The sequence below is a fragment of the Carettochelys insculpta genome, chromosome 25 (genome assembly GCF_033958435.1).
Source record: "Carettochelys insculpta isolate YL-2023 chromosome 25, ASM3395843v1, whole genome shotgun sequence".
In the NCBI taxonomy this organism is placed as follows: domain Eukaryota; kingdom Metazoa; phylum Chordata; order Testudines; family Carettochelyidae; genus Carettochelys; species Carettochelys insculpta.
Window position 1 is genome coordinate 12801982 of NC_134161.1, and position 27894 is coordinate 12829875.

The window sequence follows — 27894 nt, forward strand, 5'->3', positions numbered from 1 at the left end:
TTGTCGTGAATATGTAGTACCTCATTAGCATAATGGCAGACGCAGCACTTCGAGATCACATGCGGCTCATCTACATGGTGTCCTTTTTGAAAGAACCTTGCACACTTTGAAATCCCCTTATTCCTATTCGATTATGCCTATTCATGGCAGGGCCTCATTAGCATCTTTTGATTAGGTTCATTATCATGCCCCTTTCGAAGTTCTGGGGCGAGTGTAGACATCGCCTTTTGAGGAATAGCATCTGTTTCAAAACAGCTATGTTGAAATAGGTGCTGTTAAGACAGGGCATAGGGCCTATTTCAAAATAAGCCACAGTGACTCCAATGGCTCTATTTCAAAACAGGCTCTATGTGCATAGATGTGGTATTTCAAAATAGCTATGTGCTCGTAGTGGGGTGGAGTAGCCACCCTCTGACCTAGAGCCGGAGGAGCCCCTCCGGGAGCCATTTTGGGTGGAGTTTAACCCATCCCAGCCACCTGACCAGCAGTCAGGAGGCAGGACTAGGACTATAAAAGTCCAGCCTGAGGGCTCAGTTAGTCTCCAGCCTCCTGAGGAGCGAGAGGCCTGCCCAGTGCACCCTACTGGGGCCACTGGACTTGCAGGCAGCTCTAGTCTGGCCTGGAACCCTGGGAGCCCAGCCAATCCCCTGGAAGCGCCGCGGAACCCTCCTGACCCAGAGAAGCGGCCCCAACCCCGGCCCCAGCCTGCACCTCAAGTCCGGCTGGAGCTGCAGGACCTGCAGGCCGTTGCAGACTGGCCCGGGACCCCGGCCCCCAGCTGATCCCGGCTTACCCAGAAACCCCGTACGACCGACGTGACACCCAGGTTTGTGCCAGGGGAAGAAGTGAAGTGGCCCAGGGAATGGCGAGGACCAGAAAAGGTCCTCAGGGCTGTATATTTCGGTGTGGAGCCCTGCTGACCTGTGCAGCAGACCACTCTGCCACTGACAGGGCCCTAGACTGGGAGGCAGTGGAGTAGCTGGGCCTGTGTCCCCCCTGCCACCCACCTGCTGGGAAGCAGCCTCCCCCCTCCGCCAACTCAGGTGAACCGCCAGCTCCTTCCTGAGCCAGGAGACAGTGTCGCTGAGCTACGGGGTCATACCTGGCAGCGTTTCCTTGCAGCTGCACCCCGAACCGGGCCTGGGCTCTGTGACTGCGTTTGGTCGCCGCCCGGCCCCGAACCGGGCCTGGGCTCTGTGACTGCGTTTGGTCACCACCCGGCCCCGAACCGGGCCTGGGCTCTGTGACTGCGTTTGGTCGCCACCCGGCCCCAAACCGGGCCTGGGCTCTGTGACTGCGTTTGGTCACCACCCGGCCCCGAACTGGGCCTGGGCTCTGTGACTGCGTTCGGTCGCCGCCCGGCCCCGAACCGGGCCTGGGCTCTGTGACTGCGTTCGGTCGCTGCCTGGCCCTGAACCGGGGCCTGGGCTCTGACCTGCGTTTGGTCGCTGCTGTGCCCTGAACTGGGGCCTGGGCTCTCAGGAACTGTGTGTGTGTTTGCTGTCTGCCCTGACCTAGGGTTAGAGCCCCTAACCCGGAGTTATTTCCCCATCACCTGTCTCACACAAGGCTGGGCTTCTGAGCCATTGCTGCTCGCCCACCTGAAGCAAGGCTGGGGCTAACGAGCTAGTGACTTGCGGTTTTGTTTTGGTACTCCAGTGAGTAGAGTGGCCACCCACTGACCTGGAGGTGGAGGTACCCCTTCAGGGAGCTTACCCAGATACAGTGCTATTTCAAAATTCATTTTTGTGTATAGCTGTGTTATTTTGAAATAAGCTATTTCAGAATAACTCTTCCAGAATAGCTTATTTCAAAGTAAGGCAGCTGGGTAGACATACCCTTTGGCTGTGGCCACACTGGCCCCTCCCTTTGGAGGGGCTATGGTAATATGGCACTTCCAGATATGCTAATGACTCACGACCATGAATATACAGTGCCTCATTAGCATTATGGCAGCTGCATGCACTTCAAAACTGAAGGTTTCAAAATGCACGCCGACCGAGTAACCTGGGGGCCTTTCAAAACGGCCCCCTGATTTCAAAAGCCCCTTCTTCCCAAAACCAGATGGGAATAACCCTTGGTCCTTCTGCAGTGACTATCAACAAAGCAACAAGAATAACTGGTTGTGGCAGATACAGTTGAGGTTTGTGTGATTGGAAACTTATTCCCGGGAAAGTAACCTGAGAGCTCAGCAACTCTTATCACATAAATTTGCCCTCTGATAGCAGCAGTCTTTCGTCTCTGCTGAGGTTGTGCAAAAAATAATTTTTTGTGAATTTTCTTGAATATATTTGTGATTTTTTCCATCACCCTAGCGATTTCATTCAGCAAGAAACGATTGTAAAACCTCCTGCTCTGCATGGAAACCCACAGACTTCACTGTCACATGTGGTGTGCAAATGTACCCTTCTCTGAATGAAATGGTGTGCTTCCTGATTAAGGAAGTGTGGGTTTTGCTGCAAGGACAGTACAAATTTTGAGTCCAAAATAAGTGTTTTTCAATTAGCAATTATTCTCCTTTTGCATCAAACGCGTGCAGAATTTCACAGGTTATTTACTGAATTGGATCCATTTCACATATTTGCAGTGAATCATGGACACTTTTCATGACCCCATCTAGCAATCCTGAAATAGGACCCTTCCAAGTCCCCACTTTACCATCACAGTGTGCCCCAGATTTTGAGAGATTTCAGTAAAGCCAAGAGATCCCATTCAGGATCAAGGTCGGTCATTACTGTTGATCTGAATCATAGAACACTCAAACTGGAAGGGATCTCGAACGGTCATGGAGTCCAGGCCCCTGCCCTCATAGCAGGACCAAGCACCATCTAGACCATCCCTGATGTGTGTCTATCTAACCGGCTCTTACATATCTCCACAACCTCTCTTATTACATTCAGAATAAACTAAGGTTTAAAAAAAAAGTGTCAGTCCTGAGCCATTTACAAAAAATTCATTTAATGACCTGCAATTTTTGCCAATGTTTGCATAGCAATTGGAGGATCATTGTAATGGGGAGACCACAATGGACAGGCAAGAAAAAGGAGCAAAGGGTTTCTGTTATTTATGCCTCAGCTTCACTTTAATTGTTTTCAGTCCTGAAATGATTTCTAACAGCTGGCCCAGTTATCATCCTGATTGTGTTGCTCTGTGCTACAGCGTGGAGTGAGCCGGGGGACGGGGGAGGGGGGCTTGGCAACCAGGCAGCTGTCCTGGAGCCTGAGCCATGTATGAGCTCAGAGAGTGGGGGAAAAGAGAATGAGAGAGGCTTGGATGGGATAAACTTTATTTATTTTTTTTAAGTGTGATACTGACAGCGCTGACTAGAGCCAGGCATAGTGTGAGCAGGTGCTAGGAGAGCTTTCCACACCCCCACCCATTTCTGATGATGCATGGAGCAGCTCCCACTTCTTATTGTGGCACTCAGCTCCCACACTGCTGTGCTAATGCACCTGAGACTGGACCCACAGTACTCCTGTTATTGCAGTCCTAGACCTCTGCTAGTAAATGTCACAACTGACCTGGAAACTCATGCTCCAGCATTAGTTGCCCCCTCTCCCAATGCTGGCCACGCACTCTGCTGGTAGCAAGTCCTCGCTATTCCACACACAGGGGTCATACTCAGCTTTTAAACACACCTGTCTTGACAAGCAGCACCCTCTGCTTTTCCAGCCTGGGTCCCCTCCACCACAATTCTGCCAATGCCCCTCACTCCTGTCATGTAATGCTCCAGGCTACTCCTGCCATGAAGTCACCCCTAGGCAGTCCAAGCCTGGGTTTTCCACACCCCAGAAAAAGTTTTCAATGGCTGCTAAAGGACTCCTATTTTCCAAAACACTTCAGGCACAGATCCTCAAAGGCATTTAAGTGCCTAACTTCCACTGAAATCAAGGAGCCCAAATACCTTTGACGTCTCTGCCTGAATCACTCAGGAGCTTTTGAAAGTCTACTACATCCCCAGCTGCCCCTGTCATCAGTTGTCTACAGTGTGTTGTCAGCTAACCTCTAGCCAGTGCTGAGACACCCTTCGCAGTAGAAATATCATGAAGATGTTGGGCTATGTTGCGTGTGTTTAAGGGTATGTCTATGCTTACAGGGGGATTAGCATGCCACAGTCGATCTCTCTGGGCTCGGCCATCAACCCCGGTACTCCAGGCTGATGCGTAGAGTAAGGGACATTGGTGCAAGCCCAATGAACCCAGATCTACACCACGGAGGAAAAGTCGATCCTGATTTGTCTACCCTAGCTATGCAAAAGATAGTGAAGTGAAGACCTTAGACATAAGCTTCTGGGAGCATGCACTGTCCATTCCTAGAGAACCTAACACATTTTGGGCACTTGTGCAACATCTATACTGATAAACAATGAATGGCTTTGTTGTGAAAATGCCCACAAGACCCTATGGTGGCACCACTGAACTTGCTGCACTTGTAACGGAAGCCAAATCTTAGTTGCAATGTGCCACCTGGTGCCTGGAGTCTTTGGCAATGTACTCAATGGTAATGCTCTCAAATGGGTCACTCTATACATTTCGAAGCCCAGGCTGAGCATCTCCTCCTCTAGGTTTTCTAGATGGTACTGGGAGTTTACTTATTAGGTAATGAGCTTTTGTCAGTAAGATCTTCAGATTTGAAGAAGTGGATCTTACCCATGAAAGCTCATTACAAAATAAATAAATTTGTTAGTCTTTAAGGTGCTATAGGACTGCTTGTCATTTATATCTTGCGAACTATGACATATGCCATCTCACACTATCAGAGAATCACAGGGCTAGAAGGGACCTCAGGAGGTCATCTAGTACAGCCCCCTGCTTCAAGCAGGATCAATCCCTACTAAGTCATCCCAGCCAGGACCTTGTCCAGCCGGGACTTAAAAATCTCAAGGGATGGAGAATCCACCACCTCTCTAGGCAACGCATTCCAATGCTTCACCACCCACCTGGTGAAGAAGTTTTTCCTAATATCTAACCTACACCTTTCCCTCTTCAACTTCTGACCATTACTAATGTCTTTCCAGACAGTTGCCCAGGCAGATGCTATGTTCCATGAAGGAGAAGTCCAGAAACCTTGGGATGTTGCTGGACATATTTTCTCTCTGGCCAAGGCAGGAGGCTGCTTAAGCACCAGTTTTCACACCTGGATGACATATGGTTTGTGTTGCCTGGGAATGAAATAGATGGATAAGGTGGCAAAAACTGTAAAACAACAAGAAGTCCCATGACACCGTATAGACTAACAGATATTTTGGAGCATAAGCTTTCATGGTCAAAGACCTGCTTAGTCAGAACTGAGAAGCATGTCTTTGCCCACAAAAGTTTATGCTCCAAAATATCCATTAGTCTATAAAGGTGCCACAGGACTTCTTGTTGTGTTTGAAGAGACAGGTTAACTCTGCTACCTCTCCAAAAAACTGTAAAGAATGTCAGAAGAGTGCCTTGGGAACCTTCCTTTTCACAAGCTAAAGGGAACATGCAATGAAATGAAAAGGCAGCAAGTTTAAACTGATAAAAAGAAATATCTTTTCTTACATGCCACATAACTGTTTGGGGGAACTCATTGCTCTAAGCTGTCACTACACTCGAAACAATAAACAATATTATGAATAATAAGAATATTAGCTGCATTTGTACCAGCTAAAATAACAATTCAGAAGCAATATCAACCTTAATCTTATAACACTGGACTCAGAATCTTGGTTCTTGACTTTGCAATGAACTTGCCATGTGACCACAGACAAGTCATTTCGTCTGTCTGTGCCTCAGTTTCCCCATCCATATACTGGGGGAAATTATACTCAGATTTGCAAAGTGTTTAGAGATCTATGGAAGAAAACCACCATATAAATACTACATATTGTTGTTTAATATTCCTCTCAGGTGTCTGACCATGGTGGGAAACAGGATATTGCACGACATGGACCAGTAGTATGAGCCAGGATGGATATTCTTAAAATCCCCTCTATATCTTTTATACTTTCCTCTTACATTATTTCTAAATGAATCATGACTCTGCCCTACACGCAGCTGTTGTTGTTTTTTTCAGCATAATTAGTCAATGTTTATAAAGTGCTCTGTATCTTCAAAGCACCATTTAAATGCTAAATATTGTTATTTATTATTTAATGTCTCTATGTAGCTGAACTACTGTCAAAGATTCATACTTAATAGCCCATTGGTGTCTGGATCTTTTCTGTCCAAGGCATATTTGGCAAAGAAACTCTGAGAATGATATAATAATGCAATATACTTTCCATTCATACAGCACCTGTCAACGACATCTCTCAATGCACTTTATAACACTAGTTATTTCTCACCACTCTGCTTAGTACATTCTCACCCCCTGCCACTTTTTACAGATGGAGAAACTGAGGCAAAGAGAGTGATTTATCCAAAATCACACAGCAAATCACTTGCAGAGATTTTCCTGCTCCACACACATTACATTACACCATCTTTGTTACAGCACTTTCATCAGTCTAATCAGTCTCCAATCACTCATAGAGACTGATCATTCAGGGTGTTACCTTTTTGTAGGATGGTTTAGTATTAAATAGCAAAAAATTGTTTCCCTGTTGTGATAGGCCCTGAACGAACACATAATAAGAAACAATCCCTGTGCAGTCTACATAGGCAAGATGGAATGACAGATAGATGTGAATTACTTGTCTGAGGTCATACAGCAGATCCAGGATTAACAGAATGCAGGTTTCTTGCCTCCAAGCCAGGGGCAGCCTGTCTACTGGACAGCTTGTAAGTATTCTGGGCCGGTTAGATAAATATCTGTCAAGTTAGTCCATTAGTACTTTCTGATGTAGCGCTGCTGGCTCGGGGGCAGGCAAAAAATTCCTTACTTCCAGGTCAATCCTGCCACAGTGATCACCGTTAGTGGTTATAATTTGGTGGCCTGTGTGAAATAAGTCAAGGATCTCAGTCTGAACTTGTCTCCAAGTACATTATACTGGTTGCTCATGAGTCAGCAGATTGGGCAGAGGGGTCACAGAGACTAAAAGGGTCCCTCCAAGTCAAGATGTGAGAGGCACGCTGGCATGGCAGGAAGGATGAAACTTTGCATGCGACTTAATGGCTATCAATGCATAAATGCTTCCAGCAAGCCATCCCATGAATATGCAACCCTGAGGCAGCAGGAGCTATTCCAACATTCTTGTAAAATGTTCCCCAAACCTACCCAGGAGACATAGTGTAGTATGAAGTGAAAAAAGAAAAAAAAAAAAAAAAGAAAAAAACGACTGGACCTATTACTCTGACCGATAAAAAGCATCTTTGTATAAAGAACCTTAGTGTTTTCTTCCTGCCAAAACCCATTTCAGCTGTAGTCATTAGTGGCTTATCATTCCTAAACACTAGTAAAAAGCTGACATCTCTGACTGGTTCCATCAGTCAAGGTGCTCTGAAGGAGAACCTAACAGCTAAGAGCTAACAGCTCTAACCTAACCTAAGAGCTAACAGCTAGTTGCCTCTTATATGCAGGACCTTGTCCCTTGCTGTTTACATGCACAGGGCTTAAATCTTGAATTAAGGTCATGTTCCAACTAGGCAAATCTTAGGTAATTAGCATGGGTTAGTTCGCTGAAGTAGTTAGATGGTGCCATTTAGCACAGCATACGAGTGCCTCACAATGCTCAGTGTCAGTCAGTGTGATCTGGACCAGTTTTCTAAATGAAGTCACTTTTCAAGATGGCTGCCTTCACCATCATCAGGCCGAGAAAATACCCATTATAATTAAAACTCTGATTTTTCAAACATATTTCACACCCTTGTCCCCAAATTGGTTCTTCACGTTGTCCTTGACCAAAGAATGGCACAGATACTGCAACACTTTCATTTTATGACACATTTTATTGCTTAGGATTCAGCTCATTAACAGACTATGGTGTGTCTACACTACAAAAATAACTTTGAAGTTGCTTACTTCGAAGTACAACTTCAAAGTAAGCAACTTTGACGTTAAACGTCTACACACACCCTATTTGGAAGTTAAACTTCGAAGTAGGGCACTATTTCATTCCCAGGAATGGAGTAAGGACGTCGAAGTTGGGCTCCCTACTTAGTTAACTTTGAAGTAAGGCGGGGCGGGAAAAAGTATGTAGATTCTCTGCTGGCTACTTTGAAGTAGTGCCTAACTTTGAATTTAACTTCAAAGTTAGTTCCTAGTGTAGACACTGCCTATAAAAGTTGGGTCTATTCAGAACAGATACTACATGTCAATATCTTAGTCAATGCCACCAGTTGGAATGCAACATCAGTATTCCAAGTAATCAGTTTTTCTACTCTGTCATTATGTATGTCATCACAGGGAAGAGTGTCAAAGGGCCTCATCTAAATTCAACCAGCAAAATTAGCAAAATTTAGTTCCCACATTGTTTTCACATGCCAATTCGATAGTTGTGCACATTGTGCAGAGGGTCAATACAAGCCCTGTGCATCCTTTAACTTCCATTTAAGACGTGTGAAAATCTAGCTAAAGCCTCAAAGACTTAACACACATTCTTAATGGTAAGGGTATGAATAGTGCCACTGAGTTTTATGGTGAATTCAGTAGTTCAGTGGGACTAACTCTGGATAAATAGTGTGGAAGGAACCTTTCAACTGGCAAAAAAATGCAGCATTGATGGCACAAAAAATGATTTGCAATTTCAAGACAATTTTGCTGAATTGTTTCAGCCAAAAAAAAAAAACTGAAAACACCCCCAAACTCCTAAATATTTTGAAATTTTCTAAAAGGATTTTCTTTCCAAAATCACCTTCAGTACCTTTTGGTTCAAAAATCTTTTGCTTGACCTGATAGAATTTTTGTTTTATTTTAACTAAATAAAAGTTGTCCCCCAAATGTTTGAAAAATGTTCATTTTTGGTTTGGCCCCAAATGAATTTTTCCCCACTTTTTTGAATTGCTCATGAACTGGCAGATTTATTATTCATGCAGCTGTGAATGGGACTTTGCACATTCTGGAAGTTAAATTCATGCATAAATCTTTGCAGAGCAAAGGGCTAAACTAGGAACATTAACACTGAATAGCAATATCTATGGACAATGAGAAAATCCACAGTAATGATAGAAAAGATCCAAAAAAAATTAATCAGGGAAAATGACCACCTGCTAGAGGGCATAAAAACCTCAGTGTGCATTTGAGATGAATGGTCTGTGATAAGAGAACATGACTGGGACTAAAGAGACCTGTTCTACCATGAGCATCCTCATGGTAATGTGGAGCAAATCTTTCTAAGCCCTGCAAATAATAGTATTTTGCTACACTGTGCATTGTGGGGTGCTCAGATACTTTGGTAAAGTGGGGGAGGCACATAAGCAATTTGGACAGATTGGAATCTCTCTGTACAGGTTTGTCCCTAATTGTCCCTTATAAAGATTCAAATGTGTAGTACTGGCCACTGCCAAAACCAAGCTACCAGTGGTCTAAGGTCTATACTGCAGGAGACAAACAAAACAAAAAAGATCTGTGACAGCGAGTCTGGGAACCCAGGTCAGTGAGTGTTCCCGCTTCAGCGCTGAGATACAACACCCTTGCCAGGTTTCAGAGCTCTAGTGAAAATTTCCTCACTACTACTTTTACCCCCATAGCATGAATCCTGCATGAGCTCTGAATCTTATTTCTATGGCTTTTTTACCCCCTCACTATGTAGACATATCCTAATCTGGTATGGCAAATACCACTCTAGATGGAGAACTGCTGCAGCTTTAGGTGATGAAGCTCTGCTGGGCTAAGCACTAACTGCAGTGGGGAAGATGCCACCCTTTAGTTCGTTAGATGACAGAGTCCAAAAGAGTCATGGATATTTTTGAGGCTTCTAACATGTTTTCTTTGCCGCTCACCCAGTTCCTCGTCAGTGGCTATTGGAGCAAAACAAAAGCAGCTTATGCACATGCAGGAGGCTGCTTACATAGGTGTGTGCACAAGTGGCATCCACTCCTGGTACAGCCAGCAAGGGACTTGGTGCTGGTGACACAAGAACACTGTCAGAACTCACGTTGCTATGGTAATCTTAAAATGACATCAGCCAACAGTCCTCAGATGCTATAAACTGGGGAAGGGTTTTGTGGGACTGTTTTGTAATCATCTGCCTAAGCAGCCATCACCATCTCTTTACAGACAAACGTTAAAAAATATCTTTTTCTGTTTTTAATATTTTCAGGGTACCTCAAATATTTCTAGAGCTGTTTGTGTCTGCAAGCACCTTACCCTCTACTCAGGGGTCAAGAGGGGCTTTTTTCTTGCAATGAAAATTGATAATTGGTTCTAGGGAGTTGAGTGGGGGATTATTTATCTCTGCTGTAAGCACTTGCGTCCTTTCTAGAGAGAGAAAACTAGGCTTTGTATACGTGTGATGTAGCTATCGCAAGATGAACAAATCAGTGACTGGAAGAGAGTTTTCAGAGGAAATCTTAGGGGACTCTGTGATGTGTGGGTGCTTCTCTCATTGAATCATTGTACCTCATCTCCCAGAAGCCACCTGCTAGCTGAGTAAAAGCAGTCTCTGTTGCCCTTGCAAGGGGGGTGGAGTGAGCCAGATCTGTGCTACCCCCGCCCCCAGCACTGTCCAAGCAGTTTCCATTGGCCAGAAATCAGCCAAAGGGGGTGGCACTTGTGGGCACCAGCAGCAGTACAGCAAATGGAGATCAACTGCACACTCTAGGGGCCACACACAGAGGATGCCTGCACTCAGCCAGCTAGTGTTTCCAGGAGCAGCGTGGCGCCAGGCAGAGGCTGTTTGCCGAGCCTTGCTGTGCTGGTGAATGGGAGCCACCTGTGGTAATCAGCTTCTGGCCACATGCTTCCCCCCCAGCCCCACAGCTCAGGGAAGGGCCAGAACAAGCCTCCTCTGCCCCAAGCCCTGCCCCTCTCTGCCCATGCTCCACCCCATCCACCTCTTCCTCCTGGGTTGCCCTTAAATTCAAAGGAAAAAAAGCAGTAAAGTAGCACTTTAAAGACTAACAAAATAATTTGTTAGGTTTAAATTCAAAGAGTGATCTTAGGCATAAAAAGGTGTAGATGGTTGTGTTAATGGAACGTTTTTACCATTTCCCTTTGAAAAGAAGAAATCTAGAAAGCCGAGATTACATTTAAAAATACGTTTTCAAATGTTATTGAGGTTGCTAAATCAAATACTCAAATATAAGGAATGGTCTCATTTACGGTTTTCCGTAGAACCCTCATTCCTTTCTCTTGTCCATATGCCATTAATTGTGAAAAGATACTATTATTCTGTACAACACCTGCCTCGTTCTGTTTGGACACACAAGGGGATAGAATTAAGGTTGCATGGGCAGCTGTAAATAGGGCACGTCCTAATTTTTGAATGATTGATTTTGCAACCTAAATTACTGTCTTTTGACATAACTTTTCAAATTTAACGTGTGGCTGAGGGAATTGGGAATAGCCAATGATACATTTTAACCCAGGGCCGTTGGTTGGAACCTGGCCTAGGTTATTATCCAAGTAAGTTGCTACCATTTGACAAGCTGTTTGGTAGCCTACGTGAACATGAGCCTTCAGTCCAGGTCATAGTCAATTATGTCACTAACACAACACCACCACCAAGGACAGGTGTTAAGTGGAACATTTCTTCTCAGTTCCAGGAGTTCTAGAGCCATGAAATATGTAATTGTTAGTGTCTCTGCAGAAACTACCCAGACTCTCTCCATTGGTACCAGTGGAGCCCATTACACCAGGAGTTGATTTGACTGTGACAGTAGAAGCAACATGTTGTGGGTACTTTAGCAAGGTGGACTCAGAAGGAAGGGAATTGACACCAATTTGCTCCATGTGGTCAGTCCTCATACAGCCACAAACGTATGTACTTTGATTCAACTCAGTGATCCCGAAATCAAAAGACGCTGTTTCCCATCACCAAGCCTCCCAGTCTTCCCAGGCCAGTCTGGATAATCTTGTCAGTAAACATTGGTGGTGAAGTACCATTAGCTAAAGATGCTGTTTCTGTCACCACAACAATGTTGGACTGAGGCTGCCATATGTTATTGCCCCACCACGGCAAATTACAAACTAAGGATTTGGAGAAGGGAACCTTATTTTTAATAAAGGAAAAATCTTTGCACTTCCAGTCTGCATCTGTCAACGATCTCACTCAGCCGAGCCCTGGAGGAGTTCATCTGGCCCTTATGTGAAGGAAAACCAACAAATTAGTACAGATGTTTTTCTGAGAGCTGCAGGGATCAGGGATCAGTGATTTAATGCTGCCTGATATTTGATAGGGGACGCCCAGGGAACATGTGCTGGAAACCAGGAAGTAATATTACATGAAATCAAAATATAAATATGTTCCTAAAGGGTTAGGTAATTTTTTTTTGGCCATTTCCCCTTGTATAATCTTAAATTAGGTCTCTCCGCCCCCTGCCCCATTTTGCGTACACTTGTTCTTCTTGGTGGCTGCTACTTTTGGGCCTGATTCAAAGTCCACTGCAGGCTTTCCATTGATCTCAATGGGGCTTAAAACAAACCATTTGTCAAGTGAGCCATGAAACCAATGGCAATCTTGAGGGCCTCTTGGTGAGACAGGCTGGAAAAGAGCTGTTTGAGGACAGGGCTGAGCCTATCCTAACAGATTCAGAGATCAGACGTGATTCTGAGCAGCACTCAGACTTCAGGGTTCTTATCCAAAATTCCTGCTCAAGCTGCATGGATCTGGAAATCTCGTGAGAATTAGAGATGTGCAAATTGTTGCTCAAGTAAGGGAATGTCTGCCCTTGCAAGCAGATATGTGCCTGCAGCATGTGCAGACATACCTAAACCACCTGTGATCTGTCATGAATAATGATAGCAGTGAAACCAGATGAATATGTACTCAGGATCCTGGATGAGTGAGATTAGCTCAAAACTAACTAGGCTGTGTCTACCGCTGCTCTAACCCCACCTCCAATGGCAGTGTCACCTTACCTTTAAATCCAGAATCAAGAGTGATTCCATGGTGGGCTGAATGGAACCCGAAACCAAAACCAAAACCAAAACCAAACCAAACCCTAGGCCAGCTTCACTAATAGTCCGTATGTTGTGCCTTGCAAGCCTTCTGGTAAGCTACGTACACCTGGAGACAATTTATAGCACTATGTTAATCAGGGAAGCAGTTAAGCACTTGTTTATCTTTTAGCAATATTTGGACAAAATGTAATTTCAGCTGAAGAAAAGGAAACTTTTATTTTATTGTGAGTTCTTGATGTTTTGGTTTGTAGTTTTCCAATCAGTTCTAAGTGTTAATCTCTGTTCAGGTCTCTTTGAGTGGCACTTCATGCTAGGTTCCTAACCAGAAGTGGAGCAAGATCAGTGCATTGCAACAGGCAATGGGAGAACCTCAGAATATTTGGTGGAGTTGGGAGAAGAAGCTCTGATGTTACATTTCCCAGGATGGTCTGAATTTTGTGACTTTGCAAATTAGAGAAGGAAACGACGTAAGAACACATGGTCTTTCTCCTAGGCGGTTCTCAGGATTTCATACTTCTTGCCCATTCAGAAGCACTCTTTGGTCTTATGCAAAATTTAAAATGTTCAAATTAGTATCTCACAGCTTGATTAGAATTTCAGACAAAGGATATAAGTTGGTCACTCCCATCCCTAACTAAAATATTGCTCACTCTGATGTTTGCTTGTCAGTCCAGTTGAACTGCCTTTCCCTTGTAGACCCCTGGAACCTTTGGCCTCAGCACTATTATTCCAGTTCTAATTTATAGTGCTATGCATTGTATATCACATTCTACCAAAAAGCAGTGTTTCACAAGCATGAAGGAATTAACTTGTGGGACAGAGAATTAATGTCCCCATTTTACAGATGGGCTGGCAGAGTCACGAATGGAACCCACATCTCCTGACTCCTAGCAATGTGCTGTATGTACCATGAGACCATCCTTTGTCTGTTATAGCAAGCATTATGGGATCTTGAAAAGCTGACCAAGATTATGCCACCTCCCTGTTCTTTCCAAAGTCAGTAAAGCTTGAGGCAGCCCACCCATACTGCTGGCTGCCATTGCCTATGTCTGAGGACTACTGATGCCTACAACTTGCTGACTGACTTTCCTTCGCAAGAGATTATTCCATGAGATTATGGCTGGTAAATGCAGAGCCCTGACTTCTCTGACCAGGGATGCTGAGAGGTGGTGATGAAAGACTGGCTGAGGTCAGAGCAAGAAAGGAAATGGGGCAGTTATAATTTAAGAAAAATGGCTCAGCCGCTGTGTTTATGTTGGAGTCATCTGGCCTCGAAGGGGGAAACAATTTCATACTTAATTTTTTGGAGTTCGCTGAAGCTTTCTTGAGTTGTAACAGGCAGAGCTGGCAATCTAAGAGCCTATGGCTTTCCAACAGGTATTACTCCAAAGCAACAATGGATGAAAATGTTTCAATGAGATAAGAACTAAATCTTTGCCCAAAATTTGAAGCAGTCCCAAAACCGTACTTATCCCAAGAGCTGACACTCAGTCAATTCAGCTTTGGAGATCTGAAAATATTTCAACAACTTTTTGATTTCTTGTTTTACCCCATCTCCTAGGGGACCCAGTAAAGATAGGAGTGTATTGTACTAGAGGTGCTCTAGAAATGCATGAGCTCTGTCCTAAATGAGTTACAGTTAAAGCAGACCAGACAAACTAAAGAAGGATCATTATCTCAACTCTACAGATAGAGGAAACTGAGATACAGGAAGATTAAATGACTTGTCCAATGTCACTGCCACCGTGTGACAGGCCCTTGAAGAGGAGCCGGGTCCAACCCAACCTTGGCATAGTTAATGTGCCTCTCCAGGAGGAGAGAATTAGAAAAAAAGATTAGAAGTCTTCTAATCCTCAAATTTAGCTTCACACATCACCCTGATTACCTACACACTTAAACTAGAGCCATGGCAACATTGGGCCCTTTCCTCAACGTTTATGGTTCAGCTAGGCGAGCTAAAAGAAAGGTGCAGTCAGCAGGTGCTGTGCACACTAATGGCTGTCTGAAATACCCTCTAGTAGACGCTGATGTTTTCCTCCTCTTGCCTTGAAATCTGCATACTCTGGCTCATCCCCCCACTTCTTCACCAAGCTAGAGGTACCAGCTAAGGTGCAAATGACTTTTGGAAGGGGGACAATGTGGACATTCAGTGGTGCCTCTGCCCCATGTTTACACTCACTTGGAGCAAGTGTCTTCTACAAAGGTGAGTCTCAGTTGATGGGTGTGTGTTGCTCTGGTCAACTTCGTGAGTTCCAGGAATACTGCTTCTGCTGCTTTGGTGCCCCTTGGAATGCATCACACTGATGAGTCTCAGTGTGTCACATCCCCAGAGGTGATATTTCCTTCTCCAGAATTGCTCAATGTTTTCACCGCTGCCGGGTTGGGTTTCCAGACTCTTAAATAAGTCATAGCAGGGGAATTTACTCACACCCTCCAGAAAACCACGCGTTATGGAAAGTCCATGTTATTCCTGACTCTAGAAAAATAACATCAGCCGAGATGAAGTCATGTGGGCCAGGCAATGCCTGCCAAGGGAATTGTGAAACTCAGCACAGTCCCTCCGTCCATCCATCCTGGAGATGCCCAGGGAAAGCCCAGCTGTTCGGCGGGGCAGGGGTGAAATCAGAGCTATGTTCATTACATACTCTCATGATTTTATGATGAATAATGGTTCCCTCCCACCTGATTCCATTCCTTTAGAATGTCCCACCTGGAGCTGGCAGGCACTCACCAATAACAGCAATAAATCCAGAGGAAGATGACAGGGTTGTGGCAAAAATCTTTCAGCTCAGGTATGGAATTTGCCCTTTTTTGGCGTTGCCCCATGGCTGACCTTACAAGATAGATCAGCAGGGGAATGGCCGAGGCTGCCATTTGGCCTTAAATATGGGGTTAGATGCGGCTGGGGTACAATAAGTTCTTTATGTGGCCCCAAAGGGTTTAAAATCAATGCTGGTTGTTGATAGCCCATTGCTTGATTGCTACTTTTGTGTCTGTGTTGTGTCTGCATTTTGTGAGTTTTTTTAACTTTTTTGGGCAAGTGTTTGAGGGCTTTATGCTGTGTGCGCACCAGGTTGTTTGCACTGTTACATAGCTAGTCCATTAGGAGAGAATTCTGTTCTACTTCTCCTAGAACAATGGCATCTGAACATCTTCGTAGGTTCTTCAGCTGGTGAGCCGATTACCTCATTAGCCTGTCATGCTACCAGCAGGTGTAAATCCTCCCTGCCACCTTAATCATACACTGTCCTGGATGTTTTATGTGATTGGGGTGCTGGCTTCCAGAGAGCTTAGTTCAAAGCTGTTATCACCCTGTCACATGTGGGTTCAGCTTTATCCAGGAGCCAATCTCGTACAAGCCCTGACAAAGCTACCAACTTCTTGGGGTGACGGGTAAAATCTCTGTGTGCCACTATTCACCATCTCTAAAATGGGGTTGATAATGTGCCATTTCTTTCACTCATTGGGGCAGCGACTGGTTTTGCTATGGGTTTATCGTGTCCCCAGCACAATGGGGCTCTAATCTGGGTTGTTGTGTAGATGAACTGTCTAGCATAATAGGGTGCTGATCTGAACTGAGGCCTTTAGAGGCTATTATAGTAGAGATACATAGGAACAGCCTTATGTGTCAGGGTTATTAAACTGTCTTAGACACGTTAATGATAGCAATAATAAAGGGGCCTTTCTTCATGAAATACTGTGGAACTGAGAAGGAGAAATGCAAACTCAGAGTCTTTCCACTGCACCCAAAACCTTGGAGCCAAAGTGGAGAATGATTCTGAGCTCACATTCATCAAAATGTAATCAGTCAAGGGCTGGTGTAAGGAGAAGCAGAATGAGGCCCCGTGGCTGTGAATGGCAAAAGGAATGTCAGTTTGTGAAATTGCATGCATTTGACATGAGTGTAACTCTAGTGATTTCCCATAAACTGGATCCAGATCTACACCAATGGGACAGCGATCAGAATTTGTGTAACCCTTGTCCTCTTATCGTCTTTCCTTTTGGTCAATGGCCCGTCGCCATATTTCTCCAGATGAGCCCAGCCCCACTCTGTCATGGCTGGGTAATGAGGAGGACAAGTCTGTATAGTCATTAGATATTCAAGAGAGGGTTTTACGTTCCTCTACCAAACTCTGAACAGCATTTCTGCACCCAGTCGTGCTTCAGCATAAGCATTTAGGGTAGGTCTACACAGCAAAGGTATTTCAAAATAACTTTCCTAGCTTCTATACAATGCAATAAACCTCATTCCACAAGGAACAGCCCTTGTTTTGAAAGAGCTAATTCAAATAGGGGCTGTGCAGACAGGAAAGAATGCCTTTTTCAAAATAAACCATAGTGCATCTAATGGCTGTATTTCAAAAGAGGCTCTATTGTGTGTAGATGCTGTATTCTCAAAATAGCAGCCTTATTTTGAAATAAACTACAGTAGAATAGCTTTAAGTTGAAACTCACCAGGAAAAAGGAAGCCCAAGAAACACCTGAGCCGTGTCTACACCTGCACGCTACTTCGAAGTAGCGGCACTAACTTCGAAATAGCGCCCGTCACGGCTACACGCGTCTGGCACTATTTCGAAGTTAACTTCAACGTTAGGCAGCGAGACGTCGAAGTCGCCATCCTCATCAGGAGATGGGGATAGCGCCCTACTTCGACGTTCAACGTCGAAATAGGGACCGTGTAGTCATTGCACGTCCCGCAACTTCGAAATAGCGGGGTCCGCCATGGCGGCCATCAGCTGAGGGGTTGAGAGACGCTCTCTCTCCTCTATGGTCACCGTGGGCAGCAGCCCTTAGCCCAGGGCTTCTGGCTGCTGCTGCTGCAGCTGGGGATCCATGCTGCAGGCACAGGGTCTGCAACCAGCTGTCGGCTCTGTGGATCTTGTGTTATTTAGTGCAACTGTGTCTGGGAGGGGCCCTTTAAGGGAGCGGCTAGCTGTTGAGTCCGCCCTGTGACCCTGTCTGCAGCTGTGCCTGGCACCCTTATTTCGATGTGTGCTACTTTGGCGTGTAGACGTTCCCTCACAGCGCCTATTTCGATGTGGTGCCGCGCAACGTCGAAGTTGAACATCGACGTTGCCAGCCCTGGAGGACGTGTAGACGTTATTCATCGAAATAGCCTATTTCGATGTTGCTACATCGAAATAAGCTACTTCGATGTAGGCTTCACGTGTAGACGTAGCCCTGGTGTAGAGACCTGAAGGCTGACACTAAAAGGATGGGATATACCTGGTCAGAACTGGAAAAGGTTGCCCAGGACATGGGACGCTGGCAAATGGTCATCAATGGCCTATGCTCCAAGATGTAGGAGTGGAAGAAGCTTACTTACTGCTCCTGGAATAGCTTTTTCCAGAATAACGCTGCTGTGTAGGTATACCCTTAGAGGGTACTATTCATTGCAGACCCTGTTGACAGGGATCAGGGTCTCTATGGGATGCAAATAAAAATCTTTTGGAAAATCGAATGTAAACAGAGCCCAGTCCAGAGGGACACCTCCTCTGACCTTCTGACAAATAACAAATAACAAACTTGTGGCAGTGTAATACCAGGAACTTCCACCCTGGTGACTCATGTGGTTTGTGATGAATCCAGAAGCCCCCTGTGGAATTAGAAGCTTGTATTCTGTGGTTGTTTGCCTCACACTTGCTTGTGCAGGGTACAAAGAATAAAAATATTACAAAGTAAAACTCAGTGAGCTAAGTTCCTCCCTCATTTGACTCAATTGGATTTGATAGACAGGGCCTTCTTTCTCAGGGAGAAATTAAAAAAGACCTGATCTGTTCCAAAGTGGGGGCTAGGTCCACAGCTGGAGTAAATCAGTGTAACTTCCATGGAATCACCCTCATTGACACCAGCTCAACACCTATCACAGCATTTCCAAACAAGATTCTTTAGTAAATGGCACGTTTGCTGTTCACTTTTAAATAAGGGACATCCACATTTGTTAGCCCCACCTTTACTATTGGGGAAGGAAAGTAACACCATTTAATAGAGGTCAGCCTCTCTCAGAAACCACCCTTAATTTAAGACCACAGGGAGGAAACAATTCAGTTTAAAAGCAGCTGCAGCTTCTAAGCAAAGATGTATGGCGACATGGAATTTGAAATCATACCGCCCTCAGAGTAGGGCTACCAAGATTGCCAGATACACCATGCCCAGAATACAGAGTGAGTTTCCTCCAAACCTTGCAGGTGAGGTGGAAACACAGGCCATCAAACTCATTTCACAGATTGGAGACTAGTCCAGGTCTCAGAATGCTAGCAGATGAAAGACTGCTGCATCTGATCCCTTTGTGCCACCTAGCAAGTATTACTCATATGCAAAGAATTTGGCAATGTATCCACAGCAGGAATATAATACCAAAACATTGTGGAATAGGTCACTCAATATATTGCGAAGGATTTGCTGAGTATGTCTAAGGAAAACATTTTTAAGATTTCCTGGAAGGCATTAAAAGCTTTCAATTTCAATGTAATCGTTTTAGGATTCCCGCGGGATTTTAATGATGTGTTACAGGACAAGTTGCAGTATCCCCTGTGCAAATATTAGTAAAAGACTGAGCCGGGAATCGTAAACCGTGTTTTGAGTTAAATGATATTGAGTTTGCTTCAGGTATCTCTGAGATATTTTGGAGATCTTTGCTGGATTTGAAGGGGTGGGGGCTATTTTAACATGAGTAGCTGCAGTATATTTTTCTTGTAAAATAGATCTGATCTCCCAGACCATAAGGCCTTACATAAACAATGAAAAAGGCAAGAACTTAATAGACACACAAATGGAATGGAAGGACAGTCTTCTTGTTATGGCAATGGTGTGAGAATGGGGTTCAGTTCCTGGCTTTGCAACAGACTCCGTGTGATAATTTGGAGAGGTCTGCTAGGCCCATTTTGTCAAAGGATCAGGTTCTACTGGTAGATTTTGGAGCCTCTCATGGGAGATCCTGACTAGTTTGGCTGGGAGGCTATCAAGTGCCAACAGTTCAGCTGCCTCTCATCCCACTGCTGTGCTGCTCATGCCCTCTGTCTTGGAACTACTCCCTGCGAGCCACCTACTTCTTATGCAGGATGCGGGAGGCAGAAAAGAGGGGCACTGATATCACGGTGTACCCCTGCCCACACCCCAGTACCCCATCCCCACAGAAGGGGGGACATGACAGGACTAGGGATGGAGGGAGCTTATTGAAAGCTGCCCCCGTATCTGAACATGTGCAGAATACTTAAAGAGGCAATGCGCATCTCTGCCACACTGTGTGTGTCTCTGTCACTCATGCAAACACACTGTCTTTCACACTCACATCCCAACCCAACACAGACTTCCTCTTCTTCTTTCAAAGCGTGTTGTTTTAGGGCTTTGATGGGTCTGTGCATTTCATAATTTTAGTTTCTTTCTTATGCATTAATTTAATTCCTTGAGTGGTGAGTTCTAAAATGCCTAACCGGTCGTGGCTGGTATTTTGGTAATTTTTATGTGGCTATATCCATCTATATATTATATCCGGGTTTTTGGTTTCTACTGGTAGTGCGCATCTGTACATTAAGTCAATATTGATGCACATAACAAAATTTGTTCCCTCTAATTTTTTCCACCCATATGCAGAACACTGGCAGGCAGTGTCCCCGAATCTGGATGGATCTTTTGGAGGCTCCTGCAGCCAAAAAGGGAGCTTGGCTGTTAACAGACCAGCAACACAGTGGGGCTAAGGCTGACTCCCCGCTGCCCCGTCCCTCCTAGAAGTGGCTGGCACATTCCTGCAGTTCCCAGGGAGCCAGGGCAGGGGATCTCCACATGCTGCCCTTGCCACAGTTCCCGTTGTCCAGGAATGGGGAACCGCAGCCAATGAGAGGTGAGTGACAGTGTCTGCGGATGAAGGGCAGTGCATGGAGCCATCTTCTCCTTCCCCACCAGGGCATGCTGGCCACTTTCAGGAGTGGCACAAAGGGCCAGGGCAGGGGAGAGCTGGCATTAGTCCCACTCTACTACCACCCAGGAGCTGCCTGAGGTAAGAGATACCCAACCAGAGCTGTATTCTGAAGCCCTGCCCCAGCCCCTGAGCTCCTCCTCCACCCGAACTCCCTCTCAGGGCCTGCACCCTGAACCCCTCCTCCACCACAACCACCCTACTCTCTTTGGAGGTTGGGCCTTAAGGAGATGTTCTGGTTTGGACCAGAGCCTGGACTTGAAACCCACTGAGGCTGGAGGGTGTTGGAGCCCAAGCTCCAGCCAAAGCCCAAGTGTCTCCAGTGCTCTTTTTAGCCCTTCACCCCTAGTGCACTCACAGTTGGTGCTGTGGGGCTTTTCAGTGTATACATAACCCATGCTACTTGCTGAACAGAGATGGGCTTAAGCGCTTGCTTTATGTGCTGTGCTGAATCCGGGCCACCAAGGCCTGATTTTCAGAATGACAACTAGCAACTCCAGCTGAAGTCAATGGGAGCTCAGTAGCTGTAAGAAATGAGGCCCAAATTGTTGGGGGAAATGTGTGGGGTTATTGATGACAAACTCTGCTAGAGGCATCTAACTTCAAGATTTGATAAAAGATATCCCACTGCACATCTGAATAGTCCCGATTTACCCCTTTGCAGATGAGTTAATGCAAACCTGTGCAGCCTTACATCCTATTTTGAGTGATCGAGTGGGACTTAAATGATGCAGAGATCTTGGACTAGATCTCCGCACAGGGTGAATTTCACCCTCTCAGCAACATCTGACCCTAAAGATTTACAAGGCCAAGCTGATTCCAACTCTGTAGGTGTTCCTGAACCTCTGGAGAATGCAAATACTCAGCAGTGTTCTGCGACGGGGAATGAAAACAGGAAATTACTCAGTATCCAATAAAACAAATGTTAAAAAAAAAAAAAGAAAATTAACTAATCCATTCACTTCACCAGAAACAACAGGGCTTAGAAATGAAAAAAATAAATGAATAAATCAGCCAGGGAAGAGATTATTTCACAGAGATCCAAGAGATATTCATTAACAAAAAATGAAAGCAACAAACAAATAATACCAGAAAAATGCTTACAGAGCCTTGTCTATCCTGAGGATTAGCTTTAGTTTCAGCAGTTTATACGACTAGCAAACAGTACACCTGCACCATGGTGAAGTGTGGTTTTCCTTATCAACACTAGGGGCTTGCTACAGTGAGATAAATTGCTTGTTACGGGTATGTAGATGAAATATAGAAAGTGATGTAAGAAAGTGAGTTTATAATTATTTAAAAGAAAGTGTGCCACCTCTGGGCACATGAGGCTGCATAGCATTGTTAAAATTAGTACCAGTTGAACCTCTCTAGTCTGGCACTGTTGGGACCTGAATGGTGCAAAAACAGAGACTTTGCCGGACCACAGAAGGTCAATATTGTCTAACACATTACCAATGCTTCCACTGCTTACTGGGCTCTTAGAAGACATTTAGGGGAAAATTAGAGCTAAACAACATCATGGAACCAAGACAGCCAAACTTTATGGCACTATAAGAAACTTGACCACATCCATAAGTAGACATCTAGCTAACGAAAATCATGCTGAAACATAGATGTTGCCGGAGAGTACACCAGACTTGGAGAGGTTCTACTTGTAGTTGGCATAAAGTTGTTAAGCTCTGCAAAATGTTTCCAATGCAGTTCTTAGTAGTTGTTCGTGACTATTGGTGTCTGAAAACTGGACTAATTCAAAAGGTACACAAACCCCACATCTAACAGTCTGATTCTCCACCACTTTGCACTTTGTGTAGTTAAGCACACTTATGAAATGATTTTAGTATGCGTATGCAGGTGCTGCACTCATTTTGCATAATGAATTTTCCTCTTTCTGGGAAGTTTAACATATCAGAATTATTCTTCATGCTGAACAGAAAACAAAAAGTTGCAATTGCAAAAATTTGCAGTAAAATTTATAGGAAGTTTCACACTGGAAATATTGAAATAGCATCTTGTGAAATTTTCAATCAAAACAAATTAAAATTTCAGTATACTACTATTTAATTTCACTTCAAAGTGTGATTTCAAAAATAAAAGTTTTTTTCAAAATGTTGGTTTAGAAATTAGAAAATGTTTTTTTTTCCATTCTGGATTTTCACAGTTGGAAAACTGAGAAGTTTTGGCAAAAATTGACATTTTCCCAGAAAAAAACTTTGAATAAAAAAAATTTTCAAATGAGACAATTTTTGGGATGAAAAATTCCAGCCAGTTCTAGTAGTAGGAATTCAGACTACTTGACAGCAGGTTTCAAACAAGAATAAGGAAGTACTTCTTCACACAACACACACTTACCCTGTGGAACTCATTGACAGGGGATGTTTTAAAAGGCAAAAGTATAACTGGGGTTGAAAAAAGAATTAGATAAGTTCCTGGAGAATCACTCCATCAGTGGCTATTAGCCAAAATGGTCAGGGTGGAAACCTTATACTCTGGCTGTGCATAAACTGATTGCCAAAAACTGGGACGGGACAACTCAACAACAGGATACTGGGCTAGATGGACCATTGGTCTGACCCAGTATGGCCAGTCTTAGGTTCTTATTGTAAAAATTCCACCTGAGAGGGGACTGAACCTGCTGGGAGGATGACACTGCATCTGTTCGGCAAACACAGCTATATGCCTTGACTTTCTGCAGACCCTTATTGTTTCAAAACAAACAAATTTGTCAAGAAACATCTTCATTTAAAAAATAAAGATGTTATTCAGCTGGGGGGAGCCCTCTTGAGACTCGAATTTAAATGGCAGCCCAGCTCTCTCAGAGTAAGCCATCTAGATCTCCTGTGACTTTCCACCAGCCTTCTTAAATGCAGTGGAGTACAGCACTGGTCTTAAAATTTCCTCCTGAGCATCTGAAAAGCAGGTGGGTTAAAACAGAACTAGATCAGAATAAGGGAACGGCAAAGTGGGGCACTTATTTCAAAGCTGCCCCCATCTTCACTGTCAATCTGAAATTTGACATTTGTTCACTTGGCCGCCACTGTGCTAATGAGATGTTGAATATGTATGCTGGCGCCTCAATAGCCTGTTTCGAATTGCCTCATTACCATGCCCTCTCCGACATGGAAGTGTAGCAGCAGCCTCGCACACAAAGGCATTGGGCTATGTGTCTGCAGTAACCAGGAGCACCTTAAATTCAAGTGCTGATAGCAGTGACATTTTACCAGGTATAGTCTCAAAATATTTGCCAATCAATGTTCATATTACTCAGCCAGCTCTAGTCAAAACTATTGTGTATGTTAATCACATGCTGATAAATAAGAAAATATCCTGCATTGCTAGGACCCTATGCAGTACTATTAATCTGGTGCCTATGTGCCCAATGGCTGCCTGGGTTGGGGGAAGACAGAGAGAAAGGGACAAATAGATGAATTGCTATGGACGATTCAGCCAGTTTGCAATGTTAATAAGAAGGCATCATCTTATCTAGTCTCCTTTCTAACTACATCCTTTCTTCAGTAACCATTTCTTGGCATGGGCTCCATTCTCCTGAGCTCTCAACCACTCAGTCTCTGCTCTCTGTCACTCACCCAGCTGTAAGCTTTCCATGACTTTTGAAAGCCCCTGAGGCTCTTTCTTCCATTTTGAGTGCAGGTTGCTGCATCTTATCACAGCACAAAGGAGTCTTTGTGACACTTAGAGATGAAGTCTGGATTTCATATTACAGTCCTCAGGCACTTCTGCCAGGTCCGGTTCAGTTCTCAGATAGAGTGGATCAGCTAGCAAGAGACCAGACACCCAATGGGCTGACTCAATATTCTTGGCTTAATCTAATTCTTGACTCCCCCCTCCCCTGCCCCTCTACTCTCTGATTTGCTCACCTTGATAATTTTTTTTCTGGATTTGTCAACCTTGATTACTATTTTTGGTTCCCTGTGCCTTAAATATTGAGTCTGTTCTGGTATGGCTATGGTCTGAAGAAGTGGGTCTGTCCCACAAAAGCTCATCACCTAATAAATTATTTTGTGAGTCTTTAAAGTGCTACTTGACTGCTTTTTTGTTTTGATGATGTTGAAACTGTGTGTGGAAGATGATATAGAGCAAAGTTTCTAACAATAAGAGCATGATATTATTCAATTTGGCATATGAACATCTTGAGGTTCCCTTGCTTATAAATTTCTTTTGCCAACTTTCTCTCTTTATTTTACTTATTTTTAATCCTTGCTCGCTTGCTTTTTTCCCAGTCTTTCCAAACTTTTATGACTTTGATTGCCTTGTATGTCCCACTCCCACAAATGTATGTTCAATAATTCTGCTACGTGTGACTTGCCTCATTGATGACAATGGGGATACTCCGATAAGTAAAATTAAGTATGTGCCTTCATGTTTATAAGACAGGAGCCTTAGTTTTGTAACCCTTGCCCAATAAATTTAATTTACTGTAGGTTTTTGTAGTAAACTTTTTTTTTTTCAGTTTAAGTGCAGCTACATATTTTCCTCCCTCTCTGCACAGAGAGGCTAAGATGTATGACCTGGCACTGCTAACTCTCATAACCTTTATTTTTCGCTTATGACTGTCTCTAAGTTGGTCCTTGATTGTGTATCATCGTTTCCCTTTTACTGGGCACAGAATAATCAATTACAAAAGAAAAAGAAAAAGTCAAAGCACCAGAAAGTAATGGAGAAGGAACTAAGGGAAAAGCAGACATGTGGATTTCATCACTAATGAAATATAAAACATATCACAATAATGTGAGTGTAAATGAGTGTGAGAGCTTGTTTTTGTGTGACGGCCAATGTTGTTTTGTGGTTTTTGCTGAGTTCCTTTGGTATGATCACGTCCCAGCACCATCTAAACCATTCCTGACTCTCTCATTTGCAACACAACTTTTTCTAGGTAAACTTTCAGGCTTTGGTGAAATTAGCCATAGACTGGAAGTGGCTCAGAAGTTTCAGGGAAGTCTGTCAGTTACTCTTCCAAGAAGTCACGAAGTGTTTACAACAAACTACAATGACCATCTCCATCTATGTGGATGGCTAGAATCTCTTTACATCCTGGAACTCCCTCTGCTGCTTTTAGAAACAAGAATTAATCAAGAGCCAAAAGGTTCTTTGACAGCCAAGGCAAATGATCAGAATTGTTTGATGGAGGAAATTACCCTAAGCTTTGGACTTTTAAGGGGTCAAAGGTTGGTTCTGGCTTTGAGATCAGAGATCCACAGACCTCAATGCAATCTGAGGTGTTGACAAACATAAGAGGTGCTGGAGCATGAACCACACAGATGGAGCAAATGAGACCTTTTTCTGTCTAAGGGAATATGTCAAAGCCCCAAAAGCTAAAGCTTTTCTAGAGCCATTGTTTTTTTTTCTTCATGCCCCTTGGCCTTATTCTGCATTGCAAGAGTAACTTTATTTAAATACATAATGATTATACATGTGCAATCATACGTGCACAATACATGGTCAGTTAAAGCTACTCTATCTTATATATGCTTATACGCCAGCCCTGCCAACACTCAAGGATATGAGTAACTGTAATGGTGGTTGGAAAATTTTTGTCAAAAAAAGATTTAGGGTTTTTTTTCCTTATTATGTTTACAAAAGCAGGAAAGGTTGTATTTTTTTTCCAAATTGGGAAATGAGAATTAAGAACTATTTCTAACAATGGCCTACAGGGCTGACTGTGAATTTTTCATTGATGGGAAAAAAATATTTTGGTGAAAAAGATTTAAGTGTTCTGAACTTTCCCACCCTTCCTCATTTGTAGTGTATGAGTAGAAATCAACAGCCAGCACATCAGGGTGGAGACAGTTATGGCAATTTCCTGCTGTATCCTTAGCAGACCTTACTGAATGAAATTTGAGTATCTTTGAGGCCCATCATATTCAATGAATGTGGTTTATCTATTATTGTGGGATGGGATCTTGTGTAACCTCTCAAGACAGGAGATGTGACTGGGTTTTTACAGGACTATACGGATAATGTGTGGGACAAAAATGGCTTTTGGGACAATTCATGTGACATGAATTTCCTGGGGAATTCCAGGGGGGGAGGTTCTTTCAAATTCCCCACTTCCAGTGATGCAGCCCATCCCCTCAAAACAAACTAACAAACAGCCTTTGGGAGTTATGCTGTGAGGAATGGACAATGGCCTTACCTGTAACATAAGGCCCCGGTCAACATTGTGTAAAGTTAAAACTGAACTATTCATGGTGGTTCTGGTTCCAAATATGAGCCAGTTGTGAAGATGTAACCAGGGGGCAGACTACGAGACTGACACCTACTAGACCCCAAGGCTAGAATCTTTGAAAGGCCCTTCTGTTCTCTGGGAAGCTTTTTAGTGTGTATATGTAGGTTCTTTTATTGTTTTTAATAGTTTCTCTGTAATGCTTGCTGCGGTTACCGCAGTATGAGTAGAGAGCTGCACAGCCTGGAAAAAATCCTGGAGAGGACAAGAGAGTTGTGGGTTTCTGTGCAAAGAAGGTGAGTAGTTGCCCTCAAGGGACCGCAGAGAGGAATACATCTGCAGTTTTCCTGAGAGGTGACAGTGGTCATGTGAGAATTTCTTGTGACACTGAGAAGAGCAAAGATTTGTTACCATGCTTGGGTAACATAGGTGAAACAAGCTTGCGTTCTTAATCCATTTCCTTGTAAACAAGCCTATGGCACAGAAACTGTGTCCACCAGTTCGCTCTATTATTATTTATATTAGGGTAGTACCGACAGGCTCAGGATCTCATTGGGAGGGGAGGCAGCATGGACTTACAGATAGCCCATCGGATGGCAATTCAAGAAACCTACTTTCTATTTCCAGCTCTACTGGTGGGTGACCCTGATCAGTGGATGATGCCTTTCTAGGTCTCAGTTTCCTCTTCTGTAAAATGGAGATAATGATACTGACCTCCTTTTTAAAGTGCTTGGAGACCTCCTGATAAAAACTAGATATTTATTATTTCTGTTGTCCTAGGCTCTGTATGTACACACATGAAAGGAAAAAAACAAACCACCTCCAA

The 27894-nt window shown here is 44.0% G+C and overlaps 1 long non-coding RNA gene across 1 annotated transcript; it reads left to right on the forward strand.

Annotated features, from left to right (window-relative positions):
• Positions 1-573: 573 nt before the first annotated feature.
• On the forward strand, positions 574-27894 carry LOC142001485 (uncharacterized). Its single transcript, XR_012642502.1, has 3 exons — positions 574-826; positions 20563-20809; positions 27849-27894. It is a non-coding gene; the product is annotated as an uncharacterized LOC142001485 (long non-coding RNA).